General features: G+C 35.8%; 16 non-coding genes across 16 annotated transcripts; all 16 read left to right on the top strand.

The window, feature by feature from the left end:
* Positions 1-1,783: 1,783 nt before the first annotated feature.
* LOC139508530 (5S ribosomal RNA) lies at positions 1,784-1,902 on the top strand. The gene has a single exon (XR_011661295.1). It is a non-coding gene; the product is annotated as a 5S ribosomal RNA (ribosomal RNA).
* Positions 1,903-2,044: 142 nt separating this feature from the next.
* On the top strand, positions 2,045-2,163 carry LOC139508528 (5S ribosomal RNA). The gene has a single exon (XR_011661293.1). It is a non-coding gene; the product is annotated as a 5S ribosomal RNA (ribosomal RNA).
* Positions 2,164-4,156: 1,993 nt separating this feature from the next.
* LOC139508527 (5S ribosomal RNA) lies at positions 4,157-4,275 on the top strand. Its single transcript, XR_011661292.1, has one exon. It is a non-coding gene; the product is annotated as a 5S ribosomal RNA (ribosomal RNA).
* A 142-nt stretch (positions 4,276-4,417) lies between these two features.
* LOC139508526 (5S ribosomal RNA) lies at positions 4,418-4,536 on the top strand. Its single transcript, XR_011661291.1, has one exon. It is a non-coding gene; the product is annotated as a 5S ribosomal RNA (ribosomal RNA).
* A 1,994-nt stretch (positions 4,537-6,530) lies between these two features.
* Positions 6,531-6,649, top strand: LOC139508524 (5S ribosomal RNA). The gene has a single exon (XR_011661290.1). It is a non-coding gene; the product is annotated as a 5S ribosomal RNA (ribosomal RNA).
* A 140-nt stretch (positions 6,650-6,789) lies between these two features.
* On the top strand, positions 6,790-6,908 carry LOC139508523 (5S ribosomal RNA). The gene has a single exon (XR_011661289.1). It is a non-coding gene; the product is annotated as a 5S ribosomal RNA (ribosomal RNA).
* Positions 6,909-8,902: 1,994 nt separating this feature from the next.
* On the top strand, positions 8,903-9,021 carry LOC139508522 (5S ribosomal RNA). Its single transcript, XR_011661288.1, has one exon. It is a non-coding gene; the product is annotated as a 5S ribosomal RNA (ribosomal RNA).
* Positions 9,022-9,163: 142 nt separating this feature from the next.
* LOC139508521 (5S ribosomal RNA) lies at positions 9,164-9,282 on the top strand. Its single transcript, XR_011661287.1, has one exon. It is a non-coding gene; the product is annotated as a 5S ribosomal RNA (ribosomal RNA).
* A 1,994-nt stretch (positions 9,283-11,276) lies between these two features.
* Positions 11,277-11,395, top strand: LOC139508520 (5S ribosomal RNA). Its single transcript, XR_011661286.1, has one exon. It is a non-coding gene; the product is annotated as a 5S ribosomal RNA (ribosomal RNA).
* A 142-nt stretch (positions 11,396-11,537) lies between these two features.
* LOC139508519 (5S ribosomal RNA) lies at positions 11,538-11,656 on the top strand. The gene has a single exon (XR_011661284.1). It is a non-coding gene; the product is annotated as a 5S ribosomal RNA (ribosomal RNA).
* Positions 11,657-13,650: 1,994 nt separating this feature from the next.
* LOC139508518 (5S ribosomal RNA) lies at positions 13,651-13,769 on the top strand. Its single transcript, XR_011661283.1, has one exon. It is a non-coding gene; the product is annotated as a 5S ribosomal RNA (ribosomal RNA).
* Positions 13,770-13,911: 142 nt separating this feature from the next.
* On the top strand, positions 13,912-14,030 carry LOC139508533 (5S ribosomal RNA). Its single transcript, XR_011661299.1, has one exon. It is a non-coding gene; the product is annotated as a 5S ribosomal RNA (ribosomal RNA).
* A 1,995-nt stretch (positions 14,031-16,025) lies between these two features.
* On the top strand, positions 16,026-16,144 carry LOC139508532 (5S ribosomal RNA). The gene has a single exon (XR_011661298.1). It is a non-coding gene; the product is annotated as a 5S ribosomal RNA (ribosomal RNA).
* Positions 16,145-16,286: 142 nt separating this feature from the next.
* Positions 16,287-16,405, top strand: LOC139508531 (5S ribosomal RNA). The gene has a single exon (XR_011661297.1). It is a non-coding gene; the product is annotated as a 5S ribosomal RNA (ribosomal RNA).
* A 1,994-nt stretch (positions 16,406-18,399) lies between these two features.
* On the top strand, positions 18,400-18,518 carry LOC139508529 (5S ribosomal RNA). The gene has a single exon (XR_011661294.1). It is a non-coding gene; the product is annotated as a 5S ribosomal RNA (ribosomal RNA).
* A 142-nt stretch (positions 18,519-18,660) lies between these two features.
* LOC139508517 (5S ribosomal RNA) lies at positions 18,661-18,779 on the top strand. The gene has a single exon (XR_011661282.1). It is a non-coding gene; the product is annotated as a 5S ribosomal RNA (ribosomal RNA).
* The last annotated feature ends 396 nt before the right edge of the window (positions 18,780-19,175 follow it).

Below are 19,175 nucleotides of genomic sequence, written 5' to 3'. Positions count from 1 at the left end.
TACACTTAAGAATTCCACTCCTTCCACATGCATGTGGCTACATATATTTCTTTTTTTAAATTAGGTCTCGTAAAGGTCGTCTGTGATAATATGGTATCCGCCATTTGTCGTCATTTGAAATCGCCTCTTTTTTTTTTACCAGGGCATATATGATTCACTATTTTTCTGAAAGGATTCTGATCAGCTAAAAAAAAATCATTATAGCAAAAACAAATAATAAACAATAAATACTAATTATATCTTGTAAAGTTCTAGTAAAAAATTCGAATATTTGAAACGTCTTTCATCTCGGTCAAGGAAGTCCCGGTTTCGAAGTTTGCCATCTTTGTGTGCTTTCATATCGAAGGCAAAATCTAAATTTCTGGGAAGTCTCTTTATTTCTACGTATATCTGAAAGCAAAAACATATAAAGAAATGATTTTACTACAAATGTATATCAGTTTTACGGCACAATCTAGTTTTTGTGAAATAATACAACACGTTTTCTGAGGAAGAATCGCACGAGAGAAATTGACAAGTTGTACATTAATCGTAAATATTTCTTCACTCGTGGTATTTTGTTTAATTCTTATGACATATTCTGAAAGAAAAATTCCTGCTGAAGATTTTCGTGTATGATTTATATATCAAAAAGTACAATTTATTTGAAACAAATGATTAAAACTTGTCGAACAAGCACACAGATTTTCTTGTCGATCTGTTTGAATTAGATTGTCATGAAAGTTTAAGGGTGCTCTCGTCGAGGTCCGCGTTAGATAGATAATTACACTCTGTGTCAGTGCGAATTGCATATCATTGTAATCTGTCGTTCATTCGCACACATCGTTCAACAACCAAAGCCGCAAAATGTCAGACGCACCAGCACCAGTAGTAAAGACCCCAGCTAAGTCACCAAAGAAGAAAGCTGCAGCTAAACCAAAGAAAGTAGCTACTCATCCAAAATACAGCGAGATGGTCGGAAAGGCTATATCTGCTTTGAAAGAGCGTGGAGGCTCCAGCCGTCAAGCCATCCTTAAGTATATCTTAGCAAACTTCAGCGTTGGTAGCGATGCAAAAACAGTCAACACTCACTTGAAGTTAGCTCTGAAATCAGGAGTGAAGAGCAATAGCTTGAAACAGTCGAAGGGTACCGGCGCTTCTGGAAGCTTTAAGATTGGGGAAGTGGCTAAACCAGCTAAGAAACCAGCAAAGAAAGTAGTTAAACCTAAAGCCGCCAAGCCAAAGAAGGCAAAGACACCTACCAAAAAGACTGCCGCAAAGAAACCTGCAGCAAAGAAACCAGCAGGTGAAAAGAAAGCAGCTAAACCAAAAGCAAAGAAACCAGCTGCAAAGAAACCTGCTGCAAAACCTGCTGCCAAATCTGCAAAGAAAGCCACAAAATCTCCCAAGAAGACAAAGGCTGCAGCTAAACCAAAGAAGGCAAAGACACCAAAGAAGAAGTAAATGAAGGAAGCATCATGATGCTTTTAAAGCTTAAACAGCCCTTTTAAGGGCTACCAAATTTTTTCAAAAGAGTCTGAAATTGTTGCATGGTATTAGTCACAAATAAAATACAGCTTGTCCCATATTCTAAATCTCTCTTTCTTCTCTGCAATTTTTTTTTACTATAAAGTCCATGTGTACTTGCTAAGTTTTACTATCTTCCACTCTGGATCGTGCAGTAAGTATTTAGTTTTGCTTCTATCTTAAACCTGAAAAAAATCTTTTTTTTATACAAATTCTAGATCTGTTCAAAATTGCTTTACTTCCTAACTTTATATATCAAAAATTTTAACACTTCTGTGTCTACGACCATATCACGTTGAAAACACCGGTTCTCGTCCGATCACCGAAGTTAAGCAACGTCGAGCCCGGTTAGTACTTGGATGGGTGACCGCCTGGGAATACCGGGTGTTGTAGACATTTTTTGTACCTATAATTTTGAATTTCTACCAAACATATTATTATTGTAAAGTTTTGCTTCTGAAAAAAATCTATTTTATATAAATTTTGTTCAAAAATGCTACTACCTAACCTTATATATCAAAAAATTTAACACTTCTGTGTCTACGACCATATCACGTTGAAAACACCGGTTCTCGTCCGATCACCGAAGTTAAGCAACGTCGAGCCCGGTTAGTACTTGGATGGGTGACCGCCTGGGAATACCGGGTGTTGTAGACATTTTTTTTTACTTATAATTTTGCATTCCTACCAAACATAATTGTTGTATGATTTTTTTTTAACTAATTTACTTGGATGTAATATTCAACATATCTAGCTATCAATGAATGAAGAAAACAGAAAATAAATCATTCATAAATTTATTTATTTTTCAATACCCATCTGCATGGTGAAATATTTTTACGTGAAATACATGCAAGTCAAGTTAGATACACTTAAGAATTCCACTCCTTCCACATGCATGTGGCTACATATATTTCTTTTTTTTAAATTAGGTCTCGTAAAGGTCGTCTGTGATAATATGGTATCCGCCATTTGTCGTCATTTGAAATCGCCTCTTTTTTTTTTACCAGGGCATATATGATTCACTATTTTTCTGAAAGGATTCTGATCAGCTAAAAAAAAATCATTATAGCAAAAACAAATAATAAACAATAAATACTAATTATATCTTGTAAAGTTCTAGTAAAAAATTCGAATATTTGAAACGTCTTTCATCTCGGTCAAGGAAGTCCCGGTTTCGAAGTTTGCCATCTTTGTGTGCTTTCATATCGAAGGCAAAATCTAAATTTCTGGGAAGTCTCTTTATTTCTACGTATATCTGAAAGCAAAAACATATAAAGAAATGATTTTACTACAAATGTATATCAGTTTTACGGCACAATCTAGTTTTTGTGAAATAATACAACACGTTTTCTGAGGAAGAATCGCACGAGAGAAATTGACAAGTTGTACATTAATCGTAAATATTTCTTCACTCGTGGTATTTTGTTTAATTCTTATGACATATTCTGAAAGAAAAATTCCTGCTGAAGATTTTCGTGTATGATTTATATATCAAAAAGTACAATTATTTGAAACAAATGATTAAAACTTGTCGAACAAGCACACAGATTTTCTTGTCGATCTGTTTGAATTAGATTGTCATGAAAGTTTAAGGGTGCTCTCGTCGAGGTCCGCGTTAGATAGATAATTACACTCTGTGTCAGTGCGAATTGCATATCATTGTAATCTGTCGTTCATTCGCACACATCGTTCAACAACCAAAGCCGCAAAATGTCAGACGCACCAGCACCAGTAGTAAAGACCCCAGCTAAGTCACCAAAGAAGAAAGCTGCAGCTAAACCAAAGAAAGTAGCTACTCATCCAAAATACAGCGAGATGGTCGGAAAGGCTATATCTGCTTTGAAAGAGCGTGGAGGCTCCAGCCGTCAAGCCATCCTTAAGTATATCTTAGCAAACTTCAGCGTTGGTAGCGATGCAAAAACAGTCAACACTCACTTGAAGTTAGCTCTGAAATCAGGAGTGAAGAGCAATAGCTTGAAACAGTCGAAGGGTACCGGCGCTTCTGGAAGCTTTAAGATTGGGGAAGTGGCTAAACCAGCTAAGAAACCAGCAAAGAAAGTAGTTAAACCTAAAGCCGCCAAGCCAAAGAAGGCAAAGACACCTACCAAAAAGACTGCCGCAAAGAAACCTGCAGCAAAGAAACCAGCAGGTGAAAAGAAAGCAGCTAAACCAAAAGCAAAGAAACCAGCTGCAAAGAAACCTGCTGCAAAACCTGCTGCCAAATCTGCAAAGAAAGCCACAAAATCTCCCAAGAAGACAAAGGCTGCAGCTAAACCAAAGAAGGCAAAGACACCAAAGAAGAAGTAAATGAAGGAAGCATCATGATGCTTTTAAAGCTTAAACAGCCCTTTTAAGGGCTACCAAATTTTTTCAAAAAGAGTCTGAAATTGTTGCATGGTATTAGTCACAAATAAAATACAGCTTGTCCCATATTCTAAATCTCTCTTTCTTCTCTGCAATTTTTTTTTACTATAAAGTCCATGTGTACTTGCTAAGTTTTACTATCTTCCACTCTGGATCGTGCAGTAAGTATTTAGTTTTGCTTCTATCTTAAACCTGAAAAAATCTTTTTTTTATACAAATTCTAGATCTGTTCAAAATTGCTTTACTTCCTAACTTTATATATCAAAAATTTTAACACTTCTGTGTCTACGACCATATCACGTTGAAAACACCGGTTCTCGTCCGATCACCGAAGTTAAGCAACGTCGAGCCCGGTTAGTACTTGGATGGGTGACCGCCTGGGAATACCGGGTGTTGTAGACATTTTTTGTACCTATAATTTTGAATTTCTACCAAACATATTATTATTGTAAAGTTTTGCTTCTGAAAAAAATCTATTTTATATAAATTTTGTTCAAAAATGCTACTACCTAACCTTATATATCAAAAAATTTAACACTTCTGTGTCTACGACCATATCACGTTGAAAACACCGGTTCTCGTCCGATCACCGAAGTTAAGCAACGTCGAGCCCGGTTAGTACTTGGATGGGTGACCGCCTGGGAATACCGGGTGTTGTAGACATTTTTTTTTACTTATAATTTTGCATTCCTACCAAACATAATTGTTGTATGATTTTTTTTTAACTAATTTACTTGGATGTAATATTCAACATATCTAGCTATCAATGAATGAAGAAAACAGAAAATAAATCATTCATAAATTTATTTATTTTTCAATACCCATCTGCATGGTGAAATATTTTTACGTGAAATACATGCAAGTCAAGTTAGATACACTTAAGAATTCCACTCCTTCCACATGCATGTGGCTACATATATTTCTTTTTTTTAATTAGGTCTCGTAAAGGTCGTCTGTGATAATATGGTATCCGCCATTTGTCGTCATTTGAAATCGCCTCTTTTTTTTTTACCAGGGCATATATGATTCACTATTTTTCTGAAAGGATTCTGATCAGCTAAAAAAAAATCATTATAGCAAAAACAAATAATAAACAATAAATACTAATTATATCTTGTAAAGTTCTAGTAAAAAATTCGAATATTTGAAACGTCTTTCATCTCGGTCAAGGAAGTCCCGGTTTCGAAGTTTGCCATCTTTGTGTGCTTTCATATCGAAGGCAAAATCTAAATTTCTGGGAAGTCTCTTTATTTCTACGTATATCTGAAAGCAAAAACATATAAAGAAATGATTTTACTACAAATGTATATCAGTTTTACGGCACAATCTAGTTTTTGTGAAATAATACAACACGTTTTCTGAGGAAGAATCGCACGAGAGAAATTGACAAGTTGTACATTAATCGTAAATATTTCTTCACTCGTGGTATTTTGTTTAATTCTTATGACATATTCTGAAAGAAAAATTCCTGCTGAAGATTTTCGTGTATGATTTATATATCAAAAAGTACAATTTATTTGAAACAAATGATTAAAACTTGTCGAACAAGCACACAGATTTTCTTGTCGATCTGTTTGAATTAGATTGTCATGAAAGTTTAAGGGTGCTCTCGTCGAGGTCCGCGTTAGATAGATAATTACACTCTGTGTCAGTGCGAATTGCATATCATTGTAATCTGTCGTTCATTCGCACACATCGTTCAACAACCAAAGCCGCAAAATGTCAGACGCACCAGCACCAGTAGTAAAGACCCCAGCTAAGTCACCAAAGAAGAAAGCTGCAGCTAAACCAAAGAAAGTAGCTACTCATCCAAAATACAGCGAGATGGTCGGAAAGGCTATATCTGCTTTGAAAGAGCGTGGAGGCTCCAGCCGTCAAGCCATCCTTAAGTATATCTTAGCAAACTTCAGCGTTGGTAGCGATGCAAAAACAGTCAACACTCACTTGAAGTTAGCTCTGAAATCAGGAGTGAAGAGCAATAGCTTGAAACAGTCGAAGGGTACCGGCGCTTCTGGAAGCTTTAAGATTGGGGAAGTGGCTAAACCAGCTAAGAAACCAGCAAAGAAAGTAGTTAAACCTAAAGCCGCCAAGCCAAAGAAGGCAAAGACACCTACCAAAAAGACTGCCGCAAAGAAACCTGCAGCAAAGAAACCAGCAGGTGAAAAGAAAGCAGCTAAACCAAAAGCAAAGAAACCAGCTGCAAAGAAACCTGCTGCAAAACCTGCTGCCAAATCTGCAAAGAAAGCCACAAAATCTCCCAAGAAGACAAAGGCTGCAGCTAAACCAAAGAAGGCAAAGACACCAAAGAAGAAGTAAATGAAGGAAGCATCATGATGCTTTTAAAGCTTAAACAGCCCTTTTAAGGGCTACCAAATTTTTTCAAAAAGAGTCTGAAATTGTTGCATGGTATTAGTCACAAATAAAATACAGCTTGTCCCATATTCTAAATCTCTCTTTCTTCTCTGCAATTTTTTTTTACTATAAAGTCCATGTGTACTTGCTAAGTTTTACTATCTTCCACTCTGGATCGTGCAGTAAGTATTTAGTTTTGCTTCTATCTTAAACCTGAAAAAAATCTTTTTTTTATACAAATTCTAGATCTGTTCAAAATTGCTTTACTTCCTAACTTTATATATCAAAAATTTTAACACTTCTGTGTCTACGACCATATCACGTTGAAAACACCGGTTCTCGTCCGATCACCGAAGTTAAGCAACGTCGAGCCCGGTTAGTACTTGGATGGGTGACCGCCTGGGAATACCGGGTGTTGTAGACATTTTTTGTACCTATAATTTGAATTTCTACCAAACATATTATTATTGTAAAGTTTTGCTTCTGAAAAAATCTATTTTATATAAATTTTGTTCAAAAATGCTACTACCTAACCTTATATATCAAAAAATTTAACACTTCTGTGTCTACGACCATATCACGTTGAAAACACCGGTTCTCGTCCGATCACCGAAGTTAAGCAACGTCGAGCCCGGTTAGTACTTGGATGGGTGACCGCCTGGGAATACCGGGTGTTGTAGACATTTTTTTTTACTTATAATTTTGCATTCCTACCAAACATAATTGTTGTATGATTTTTTTTTAACTAATTTACTTGGATGTAATATTCAACATATCTAGCTATCAATGAATGAAGAAAACAGAAAATAAATCATTCATAAATTTATTTATTTTTCAATACCCATCTGCATGGTGAAATATTTTTACGTGAAATACATGCAAGTCAAGTTAGATACACTTAAGAATTCCACTCCTTCCACATGCATGTGGCTACATATATTTCTTTTTTTTAAATTAGGTCTCGTAAAGGTCGTCTGTGATAATATGGTATCCGCCATTTGTCGTCATTTGAAATCGCCTCTTTTTTTTTACCAGGGCATATATGATTCACTATTTTTCTGAAAGGATTCTGATCAGCTAAAAAAAAATCATTATAGCAAAAACAAATAATAAACAATAAATACTAATTATATCTTGTAAAGTTCTAGTAAAAAATTCGAATATTTGAAACGTCTTTCATCTCGGTCAAGGAAGTCCCGGTTTCGAAGTTTGCCATCTTTGTGTGCTTTCATATCGAAGGCAAAATCTAAATTTCTGGGAAGTCTCTTTATTTCTACGTATATCTGAAAGCAAAAACATATAAAGAAATGATTTTACTACAAATGTATATCAGTTTTACGGCACAATCTAGTTTTTGTGAAATAATACAACACGTTTTCTGAGGAAGAATCGCACGAGAGAAATTGACAAGTTGTACATTAATCGTAAATATTTCTTCACTCGTGGTATTTTGTTTAATTCTTATGACATATTCTGAAAGAAAAATTCCTGCTGAAGATTTTCGTGTATGATTTATATATCAAAAAGTACAATTTATTTGAAACAAATGATTAAAACTTGTCGAACAAGCACACAGATTTTCTTGTCGATCTGTTTGAATTAGATTGTCATGAAAGTTTAAGGGTGCTCTCGTCGAGGTCCGCGTTAGATAGATAATTACACTCTGTGTCAGTGCGAATTGCATATCATTGTAATCTGTCGTTCATTCGCACACATCGTTCAACAACCAAAGCCGCAAAATGTCAGACGCACCAGCACCAGTAGTAAAGACCCCAGCTAAGTCACCAAAGAAGAAAGCTGCAGCTAAACCAAAGAAAGTAGCTACTCATCCAAAATACAGCGAGATGGTCGGAAAGGCTATATCTGCTTTGAAAGAGCGTGGAGGCTCCAGCCGTCAAGCCATCCTTAAGTATATCTTAGCAAACTTCAGCGTTGGTAGCGATGCAAAAACAGTCAACACTCACTTGAAGTTAGCTCTGAAATCAGGAGTGAAGAGCAATAGCTTGAAACAGTCGAAGGGTACCGGCGCTTCTGGAAGCTTTAAGATTGGGGAAGTGGCTAAACCAGCTAAGAAACCAGCAAAGAAAGTAGTTAAACCTAAAGCCGCCAAGCCAAAGAAGGCAAAGACACCTACCAAAAAGACTGCCGCAAAGAAACCTGCAGCAAAGAAACCAGCAGGTGAAAAGAAAGCAGCTAAACCAAAAGCAAAGAAACCAGCTGCAAAGAAACCTGCTGCAAAACCTGCTGCCAAATCTGCAAAGAAAGCCACAAAATCTCCCAAGAAGACAAAGGCTGCAGCTAAACCAAAGAAGGCAAAGACACCAAAGAAGAAGTAAATGAAGGAAGCATCATGATGCTTTTAAAGCTTAAACAGCCCTTTTAAGGGCTACCAAATTTTTTCAAAAAGAGTCTGAAATTGTTGCATGGTATTAGTCACAAATAAAATACAGCTTGTCCCATATTCTAAATCTCTCTTTCTTCTCTGCAATTTTTTTTTACTATAAAGTCCATGTGTACTTGCTAAGTTTTACTATCTTCCACTCTGGATCGTGCAGTAAGTATTTAGTTTTGCTTCTATCTTAAACCTGAAAAAAATCTTTTTTTTATACAAATTCTAGATCTGTTCAAAATTGCTTTACTTCCTAACTTTATATATCAAAAATTTTAACACTTCTGTGTCTACGACCATATCACGTTGAAAACACCGGTTCTCGTCCGATCACCGAAGTTAAGCAACGTCGAGCCCGGTTAGTACTTGGATGGGTGACCGCCTGGGAATACCGGGTGTTGTAGACATTTTTTGTACCTATAATTTTGAATTTCTACCAAACATATTATTATTGTAAAGTTTTGCTTCTGAAAAAAATCTATTTTATATAAATTTTGTTCAAAAATGCTACTACCTAACCTTATATATCAAAAAATTTAACACTTCTGTGTCTACGACCATATCACGTTGAAAACACCGGTTCTCGTCCGATCACCGAAGTTAAGCAACGTCGAGCCCGGTTAGTACTTGGATGGGTGACCGCCTGGGAATACCGGGTGTTGTAGACATTTTTTTTTACTTATAATTTTGCATTCCTACCAAACATAATTGTTGTATGATTTTTTTTTAACTAATTTACTTGGATGTAATATTCAACATATCTAGCTATCAATGAATGAAGAAAACAGAAAATAAATCATTCATAAATTTATTTATTTTTCAATACCCATCTGCATGGTGAAATATTTTTACGTGAAATACATGCAAGTCAAGTTAGATACACTTAAGAATTCCACTCCTTCCACATGCATGTGGCTACATATATTTCTTTTTTTTAAATTAGGTCTCGTAAAGGTCGTCTGTGATAATATGGTATCCGCCATTTGTCGTCATTTGAAATCGCCTCTTTTTTTTTACCAGGGCATATATGATTCACTATTTTTCTGAAAGGATTCTGATCAGCTAAAAAAAAATCATTATAGCAAAAACAAATAATAAACAATAAATACTAATTATATCTTGTAAAGTTCTAGTAAAAAATTCGAATATTTGAAACGTCTTTCATCTCGGTCAAGGAAGTCCCGGTTTCGAAGTTTGCCATCTTTGTGTGCTTTCATATCGAAGGCAAAATCTAAATTTCTGGGAAGTCTCTTTATTTCTACGTATATCTGAAAGCAAAAACATATAAAGAAATGATTTTACTACAAATGTATATCAGTTTTACGGCACAATCTAGTTTTTGTGAAATAATACAACACGTTTTCTGAGGAAGAATCGCACGAGAGAAATTGACAAGTTGTACATTAATCGTAAATATTTCTTCACTCGTGGTATTTTGTTTAATTCTTATGACATATTCTGAAAGAAAAATTCCTGCTGAAGATTTTCGTGTATGATTTATATATCAAAAAGTACAATTTATTTGAAACAAATGATTAAAACTTGTCGAACAAGCACACAGATTTTCTTGTCGATCTGTTTGAATTAGATTGTCATGAAAGTTTAAGGGTGCTCTCGTCGAGGTCCGCGTTAGATAGATAATTACACTCTGTGTCAGTGCGAATTGCATATCATTGTAATCTGTCGTTCATTCGCACACATCGTTCAACAACCAAAGCCGCAAAATGTCAGACGCACCAGCACCAGTAGTAAAGACCCCAGCTAAGTCACCAAAGAAGAAAGCTGCAGCTAAACCAAAGAAAGTAGCTACTCATCCAAAATACAGCGAGATGGTCGGAAAGGCTATATCTGCTTTGAAAGAGCGTGGAGGCTCCAGCCGTCAAGCCATCCTTAAGTATATCTTAGCAAACTTCAGCGTTGGTAGCGATGCAAAAACAGTCAACACTCACTTGAAGTTAGCTCTGAAATCAGGAGTGAAGAGCAATAGCTTGAAACAGTCGAAGGGTACCGGCGCTTCTGGAAGCTTTAAGATTGGGGAAGTGGCTAAACCAGCTAAGAAACCAGCAAAGAAAGTAGTTAAACCTAAAGCCGCCAAGCCAAAGAAGGCAAAGACACCTACCAAAAAGACTGCCGCAAAGAAACCTGCAGCAAAGAAACCAGCAGGTGAAAAGAAAGCAGCTAAACCAAAAGCAAAGAAACCAGCTGCAAAGAAACCTGCTGCAAAACCTGCTGCCAAATCTGCAAAGAAAGCCACAAAATCTCCCAAGAAGACAAAGGCTGCAGCTAAACCAAAGAAGGCAAAGACACCAAAGAAGAAGTAAATGAAGGAAGCATCATGATGCTTTTAAAGCTTAAACAGCCCTTTTAAGGGCTACCAAATTTTTTCAAAAAGAGTCTGAAATTGTTGCATGGTATTAGTCACAAATAAAATACAGCTTGTCCCATATTCTAAATCTCTCTTTCTTCTCTGCAATTTTTTTTTACTATAAAGTCCATGTGTACTTGCTAAGTTTTACTATCTTCCACTCTGGATCGTGCAGTAAGTATTTAGTTTTGCTTCTATCTTAAACCTGAAAAAAATCTTTTTTTTATACAAATTCTAGATCTGTTCAAAATTGCTTTACTTCCTAACTTTATATATCAAAAATTTTAACACTTCTGTGTCTACGACCATATCACGTTGAAAACACCGGTTCTCGTCCGATCACCGAAGTTAAGCAACGTCGAGCCCGGTTAGTACTTGGATGGGTGACCGCCTGGGAATACCGGGTGTTGTAGACATTTTTTGTACCTATAATTTTGAATTTCTACCAAACATATTATTATTGTAAAGTTTTGCTTCTGAAAAAAATCTATTTTATATAAATTTTGTTCAAAAATGCTACTACCTAACCTTATATATCAAAAAATTTAACACTTCTGTGTCTACGACCATATCACGTTGAAAACACCGGTTCTCGTCCGATCACCGAAGTTAAGCAACGTCGAGCCCGGTTAGTACTTGGATGGGTGACCGCCTGGGAATACCGGGTGTTGTAGACATTTTTTTTTACTTATAATTTTGCATTCCTACCAAACATAATTGTTGTATGATTTTTTTTTAACTAATTTACTTGGATGTAATATTCAACATATCTAGCTATCAATGAATGAAGAAAACAGAAAATAAATCATTCATAAATTTATTTATTTTTCAATACCCATCTGCATGGTGAAATATTTTTACGTGAAATACATGCAAGTCAAGTTAGATACACTTAAGAATTCCACTCCTTCCACATGCATGTGGCTACATATATTTCTTTTTTTTAAATTAGGTCTCGTAAAGGTCGTCTGTGATAATATGGTATCCGCCATTTGTCGTCATTTGAAATCGCCTCTTTTTTTTTTACCAGGGCATATATGATTCACTATTTTTCTGAAAGGATTCTGATCAGCTAAAAAAAAATCATTATAGCAAAAACAAATAATAAACAATAAATACTAATTATATCTTGTAAAGTTCTAGTAAAAAATTCGAATATTTGAAACGTCTTTCATCTCGGTCAAGGAAGTCCCGGTTTCGAAGTTTGCCATCTTTGTGTGCTTTCATATCGAAGGCAAAATCTAAATTTCTGGGAAGTCTCTTTATTTCTACGTATATCTGAAAGCAAAAACATATAAAGAAATGATTTTACTACAAATGTATATCAGTTTTACGGCACAATCTAGTTTTTGTGAAATAATACAACACGTTTTCTGAGGAAGAATCGCACGAGAGAAATTGACAAGTTGTACATTAATCGTAAATATTTCTTCACTCGTGGTATTTTGTTTAATTCTTATGACATATTCTGAAAGAAAAATTCCTGCTGAAGATTTTCGTGTATGATTTATATATCAAAAAGTACAATTTATTTGAAACAAATGATTAAAACTTGTCGAACAAGCACACAGATTTTCTTGTCGATCTGTTTGAATTAGATTGTCATGAAAGTTTAAGGGTGCTCTCGTCGAGGTCCGCGTTAGATAGATAATTACACTCTGTGTCAGTGCGAATTGCATATCATTGTAATCTGTCGTTCATTCGCACACATCGTTCAACAACCAAAGCCGCAAAATGTCAGACGCACCAGCACCAGTAGTAAAGACCCCAGCTAAGTCACCAAAGAAGAAAGCTGCAGCTAAACCAAAGAAAGTAGCTACTCATCCAAAATACAGCGAGATGGTCGGAAAGGCTATATCTGCTTTGAAAGAGCGTGGAGGCTCCAGCCGTCAAGCCATCCTTAAGTATATCTTAGCAAACTTCAGCGTTGGTAGCGATGCAAAAACAGTCAACACTCACTTGAAGTTAGCTCTGAAATCAGGAGTGAAGAGCAATAGCTTGAAACAGTCGAAGGGTACCGGCGCTTCTGGAAGCTTTAAGATTGGGGAAGTGGCTAAACCAGCTAAGAAACCAGCAAAGAAAGTAGTTAAACCTAAAGCCGCCAAGCCAAAGAAGGCAAAGACACCTACCAAAAAGACTGCCGCAAAGAAACCTGCAGCAAAGAAACCAGCAGGTGAAAAGAAAGCAGCTAAACCAAAAGCAAAGAAACCAGCTGCAAAGAAACCTGCTGCAAAACCTGCTGCCAAATCTGCAAAGAAAGCCACAAAATCTCCCAAGAAGACAAAGGCTGCAGCTAAACCAAAGAAGGCAAAGACACCAAAGAAGAAGTAAATGAAGGAAGCATCATGATGCTTTTAAAGCTTAAACAGCCCTTTTAAGGGCTACCAAATTTTTTCAAAAGAGTCTGAAATTGTTGCATGGTATTAGTCACAAATAAAATACAGCTTGTCCCATATTCTAAATCTCTCTTTCTTCTCTGCAATTTTTTTTTACTATAAAGTCCATGTGTACTTGCTAAGTTTTACTATCTTCCACTCTGGATCGTGCAGTAAGTATTTAGTTTTGCTTCTATCTTAAACCTGAAAAAAATCTTTTTTTTATACAAATTCTAGATCTGTTCAAAATTGCTTTACTTCCTAACTTTATATATCAAAAATTTTAACACTTCTGTGTCTACGACCATATCACGTTGAAAACACCGGTTCTCGTCCGATCACCGAAGTTAAGCAACGTCGAGCCCGGTTAGTACTTGGATGGGTGACCGCCTGGGAATACCGGGTGTTGTAGACATTTTTTGTACCTATAATTTTGAATTTCTACCAAACATATTATTATTGTAAAGTTTTGCTTCTGAAAAAAATCTATTTTATATAAATTTTGTTCAAAAATGCTACTACCTAACCTTATATATCAAAAAATTTAACACTTCTGTGTCTACGACCATATCACGTTGAAAACACCGGTTCTCGTCCGATCACCGAAGTTAAGCAACGTCGAGCCCGGTTAGTACTTGGATGGGTGACCGCCTGGGAATACCGGGTGTTGTAGACATTTTTTTTTACTTATAATTTTGCATTCCTACCAAACATAATTGTTGTATGATTTTTTTTTAACTAATTTACTTGGATGTAATATTCAACATATCTAGCTATCAATGAATGAAGAAAACAGAAAATAAATCATTCATAAATTTATTTATTTTTCAATACCCATCTGCATGGTGAAATATTTTTACGTGAAATACATGCAAGTCAAGTTAGATACACTTAAGAATTCCACTCCTTCCACATGCATGTGGCTACATATATTTCTTTTTTTTAAATTAGGTCTCGTAAAGGTCGTCTGTGATAATATGGTATCCGCCATTTGTCGTCATTTGAAATCGCCTCTTTTTTTTTTACCAGGGCATATATGATTCACTATTTTTCTGAAAGGATTCTGATCAGCTAAAAAAAAATCATTATAGCAAAAACAAATAATAAACAATAAATACTAATTATATCTTGTAAAGTTCTAGTAAAAAATTCGAATATTTGAAACGTCTTTCATCTCGGTCAAGGAAGTCCCGGTTTCGAAGTTTGCCATCTTTGTGTGCTTTCATATCGAAGGCAAAATCTAAATTTCTGGGAAGTCTCTTTATTTCTACGTATATCTGAAAGCAAAAACATATAAAGAAATGATTTTACTACAAATGTATATCAGTTTTACGGCACAATCTAGTTTTTGTGAAATAATACAACACGTTTTCTGAGGAAGAATCGCACGAGAGAAATTGACAAGTTGTACATTAATCGTAAATATTTCTTCACTCGTGGTATTTTGTTTAATTCTTATGACATATTCTGAAAGAAAAATTCCTGCTGAAGATTTTCGTGTATGATTTATATATCAAAAAGTACAATTTATTTGAAACAAATGATTAAAACTTGTCGAACAAGCACACAGATTTTCTTGTCGATCTGTTTGAATTAGATTGTCATGAAAGTTTAAGGGTGCTCTCGTCGAGGTCCGCGTTAGATAGATAATTACACTCTGTGTCAGTGCGAATTGCATATCATTGTAATCTGTCGTTCATTCGCACACATCGTTCAACAACCAAAGCCGCAAAATGTCAGACGCACCAGCACCAGTAGTAAAGACCCCAGCTAAGTCACCAAAGAAGAAAGCTGCAGCTAAACCAAAGAAAGTAGCTACTCATCCAAAATACAGCGAGATGGTCGGAAAGGCTATATCTGCTTTGAAAGAGCGTGGAGGCTCCAGCCGTCAAGCCATCCTTAAGTATATCTTAGCAAACTTCAGCGTTGGTAGCGATGCAAAAACAGTCAACACTCACTTGAAGTTAGCTCTGAAATCAGGAGTGAAGAGCAATAGCTTGAAACAGTCGAAGGGTACCGGCGCTTCTGGAAGCTTTAAGATTGGGGAAGTGGCTAAACCAGCTAAGAAACCAGCAAAGAAAGTAGTTAAACCTAAAGCCGCCAAGCCAAAGAAGGCAAAGACACCTACCAAAAAGACTGCCGCAAAGAAACCTGCAGCAAAGAAACCAGCAGGTGAAAAGAAAGCAGCTAAACCAAAAGCAAAGAAACCAGCTGCAAAGAAACCTGCTGCAAAACCTGCTGCCAAATCTGCAAAGAAAGCCACAAAATCTCCCAAGAAGACAAAGGCTGCAGCTAAACCAAAGAAGGCAAAGACACCAAAGAAGAAGTAAATGAAGGAAGCATCATGATGCTTTTAAAGCTTAAACAGCCCTTTTAAGGGCTACCAAATTTTTTCAAAAAGAGTCTGAAATTGTTGCATGGTATTAGTCACAAATAAAATACAGCTTGTCCCATATTCTAAATCTCTCTTTCTTCTCTGCAATTTTTTTTTACTATAAAGTCCATGTGTACTTGCTAAGTTTTACTATCTTCCACTCTGGATCGTGCAGTAAGTATTTAGTTTTGCTTCTATCTTAAACCTGAAAAAAATCTTTTTTTTATACAAATTCTAGATCTGTTCAAAATTGCTTTACTTCCTAACTTTATATATCAAAAATTTTAACACTTCTGTGTCTACGACCATATCACGTTGAAAACACCGGTTCTCGTCCGATCACCGAAGTTAAGCAACGTCGAGCCCGGTTAGTACTTGGATGGGTGACCGCCTGGGAATACCGGGTGTTGTAGACATTTTTTGTACCTATAATTTTGAATTTCTACCAAACATATTATTATTGTAAAGTTTTGCTTCTGAAAAAAATCTATTTTATATAAATTTTGTTCAAAAATGCTACTACCTAACCTTATATATCAAAAAATTTAACACTTCTGTGTCTACGACCATATCACGTTGAAAACACCGGTTCTCGTCCGATCACCGAAGTTAAGCAACGTCGAGCCCGGTTAGTACTTGGATGGGTGACCGCCTGGGAATACCGGGTGTTGTAGACATTTTTTTTTACTTATAATTTTGCATTCCTACCAAACATAATTGTTGTATGATTTTTTTTTAACTAATTTACTTGGATGTAATATTCAACATATCTAGCTATCAATGAATGAAGAAAACAGAAAATAAATCATTCATAAATTTATTTATTTTTCAATACCCATCTGCATGGTGAAATATTTTTACGTGAAATACATGCAAGTCAAGTTAGATACACTTAAGAATTCCACTCCTTCCACATGCATGTGGCTACATATATTTCTTTTTTTTAAATTAGGTCTCGTAAAGGTCGTCTGTGATAATATGGTATCCGCCATTTGTCGTCATTTGAAATCGCCTCTTTTTTTTTTACCAGGGCATATATGATTCACTATTTTTCTGAAAGGATTCTGATCAGCTAAAAAAAAATCATTATAGCAAAAACAAATAATAAACAATAAATACTAATTATATCTTGTAAAGTTCTAGTAAAAAATTCGAATATTTGAAACGTCTTTCATCTCGGTCAAGGAAGTCCCGGTTTCGAAGTTTGCCATCTTTGTGTGCTTTCATATCGAAGGCAAAATCTAAATTTCTGGGAAGTCTCTTTATTTCTACGTATATCTGAAAGCAAAAACATATAAAGAAATGATTTTACTACAAATGTATATCAGTTTTACGGCACAATCTAGTTTTTGTGAAATAATACAACACGTTTTCTGAGGAAGAATCGCACGAGAGAAATTGACAAGTTGTACATTAATCGTAAATATTTCTTCACTCGTGGTATTTTGTTTAATTCTTATGACATATTCTGAAAGAAAAATTCCTGCTGAAGATTTTCGTGTATGATTTATATATCAAAAAGTACAATTTATTTGAAACAAATGATTAAAACTTGTCGAACAAGCACACAGATTTTCTTGTCGATCTGTTTGAATTAGATTGTCATGAAAGTTTAAGGGTGCTCTCGTCGAGGTCCGCGTTAGATAGATAATTACACTCTGTGTCAGTGCGAATTGCATATCATTGTAATCTGTCGTTCATTCGCACACATCGTTCAACAACCAAAGCCGCAAAATGTCAGACGCACCAGCACCAGTAGTAAAGACCCCAGCTAAGTCACCAAGAAGAAAGCTGCAGCTAAACCAAAGAAAGTAGCTACTCATCCAAAATACAGCGAGATGGTCGGAAAGGCTATATCTGCTTTGAAAGAGCGTGGAGGCTCCAGCCGTCAAGCCATCCTTAAGTATATCTTAGCAAACTTCAGCGTTGGTAGCGATGCAAAAACAGTCAACACTCACTTGAAGTTAGCTCTGAAATCAGGAGTGAAGAGCAATAGCTTGAAACAGTCGAAGGGTACCGGCGCTTCTGGAAGCTTTAAGATTGGGGAAGTGGCTAAACCAGCTAAGAAACCAGCAAAGAAAGTAGTTAAACCTAAAGCCGCCAAGCCAAAGAAGGCAAAGACACCTACCAAAAAGACTGCCGCAAAGAAACCTGCAGCAAAGAAACCAGCAGGTGAAAAGAAAGCAGCTAAACCAAAAGCAAAGAAACCAGCTGCAAAGAAACCTGCTGCAAAACCTGCTGCCAAATCTGCAAAGAAAGCCACAAAATCTCCCAAGAAGACAAAGGCTGCAGCTAAACCAAAGAAGGCAAAGACACCAAAGAAGAAGTAAATGAAGGAAGCATCATGATGCTTTTAAAGCTTAAACAGCCCTTTTAAGGGCTACCAAATTTTTTCAAAAAGAGTCTGAAATTGTTGCATGGTATTAGTCACAAATAAAATACAGCTTGTCCCATATTCTAAATCTCTCTTTCTTCTCTGCAATTTTTTTTTACTATAAAGTCCATGTGTACTTGCTAAGTTTTACTATCTTCCACTCTGGATCGTGCAGTAAGTATTTAGTTTTGCTTCTATCTTAAACCTGAAAAAAATCTTTTTTTTATACAAATTCTAGATCTGTTCAAAATTGCTTTACTTCCTAACTTTATATATCAAAAATTTTAACACTTCTGTGTCTACGACCATATCACGTTGAAAACACCGGTTCTCGTCCGATCACCGAAGTTAAGCAACGTCGAGCCCGGTTAGTACTTGGATGGGTGACCGCCTGGGAATACCGGGTGTTGTAGACATTTTTTGTACCTATAATTTTGAATTTCTACCAAACATATTATTATTGTAAAGTTTTGCTTCTGAAAAAAATCTATTTTATATAAATTTTGTTCAAAAATGCTACTACCTAACCTTATATATCAAAAAATTTAACACTTCTGTGTCTACGACCATATCACGTTGAAAACACCGGTTCTCGTCCGATCACCGAAGTTAAGCAACGTCGAGCCCGGTTAGTACTTGGATGGGTGACCGCCTGGGAATACCGGGTGTTGTAGACATTTTTTTTACTTATAATTTTGCATTCCTACCAAACATAATTGTTGTATGATTTTTTTTTAACTAATTTACTTGGATGTAATATTCAACATATCTAGCTATCAATGAATGAAGAAAACAGAAAATAAATCATTCATAAATTTATTTATTTTTCAATACCCATCTGCATGGTGAAATATTTTTACGTGAAATACATGCAAGTCAAGTTAGATACACTTAAGAATTCCACTCCTTCCACATGCATGTGGCTACATATATTTCTTTTTTTTAAATTAGGTCTCGTAAAGGTCGTCTGTGATAATATGGTATCCGCCATTTGTCGTCATTTGAAATCGCCTCTTTTTTTTTTACCAGGGCATATATGATTCACTATTTTTCTGAAAGGATTCTGATCAGCT

Source organism: Mytilus edulis, unplaced genomic scaffold (assembly GCF_963676685.1).
Source record: "Mytilus edulis unplaced genomic scaffold, xbMytEdul2.2 SCAFFOLD_1973, whole genome shotgun sequence".
In the NCBI taxonomy this organism is placed as follows: Eukaryota; Metazoa; Mollusca; class Bivalvia; order Mytilida; family Mytilidae; genus Mytilus; species Mytilus edulis.
Note: the sequence above shows the minus strand (reverse complement) of the source record. Positions and strands in the feature narration are given on the sequence as shown.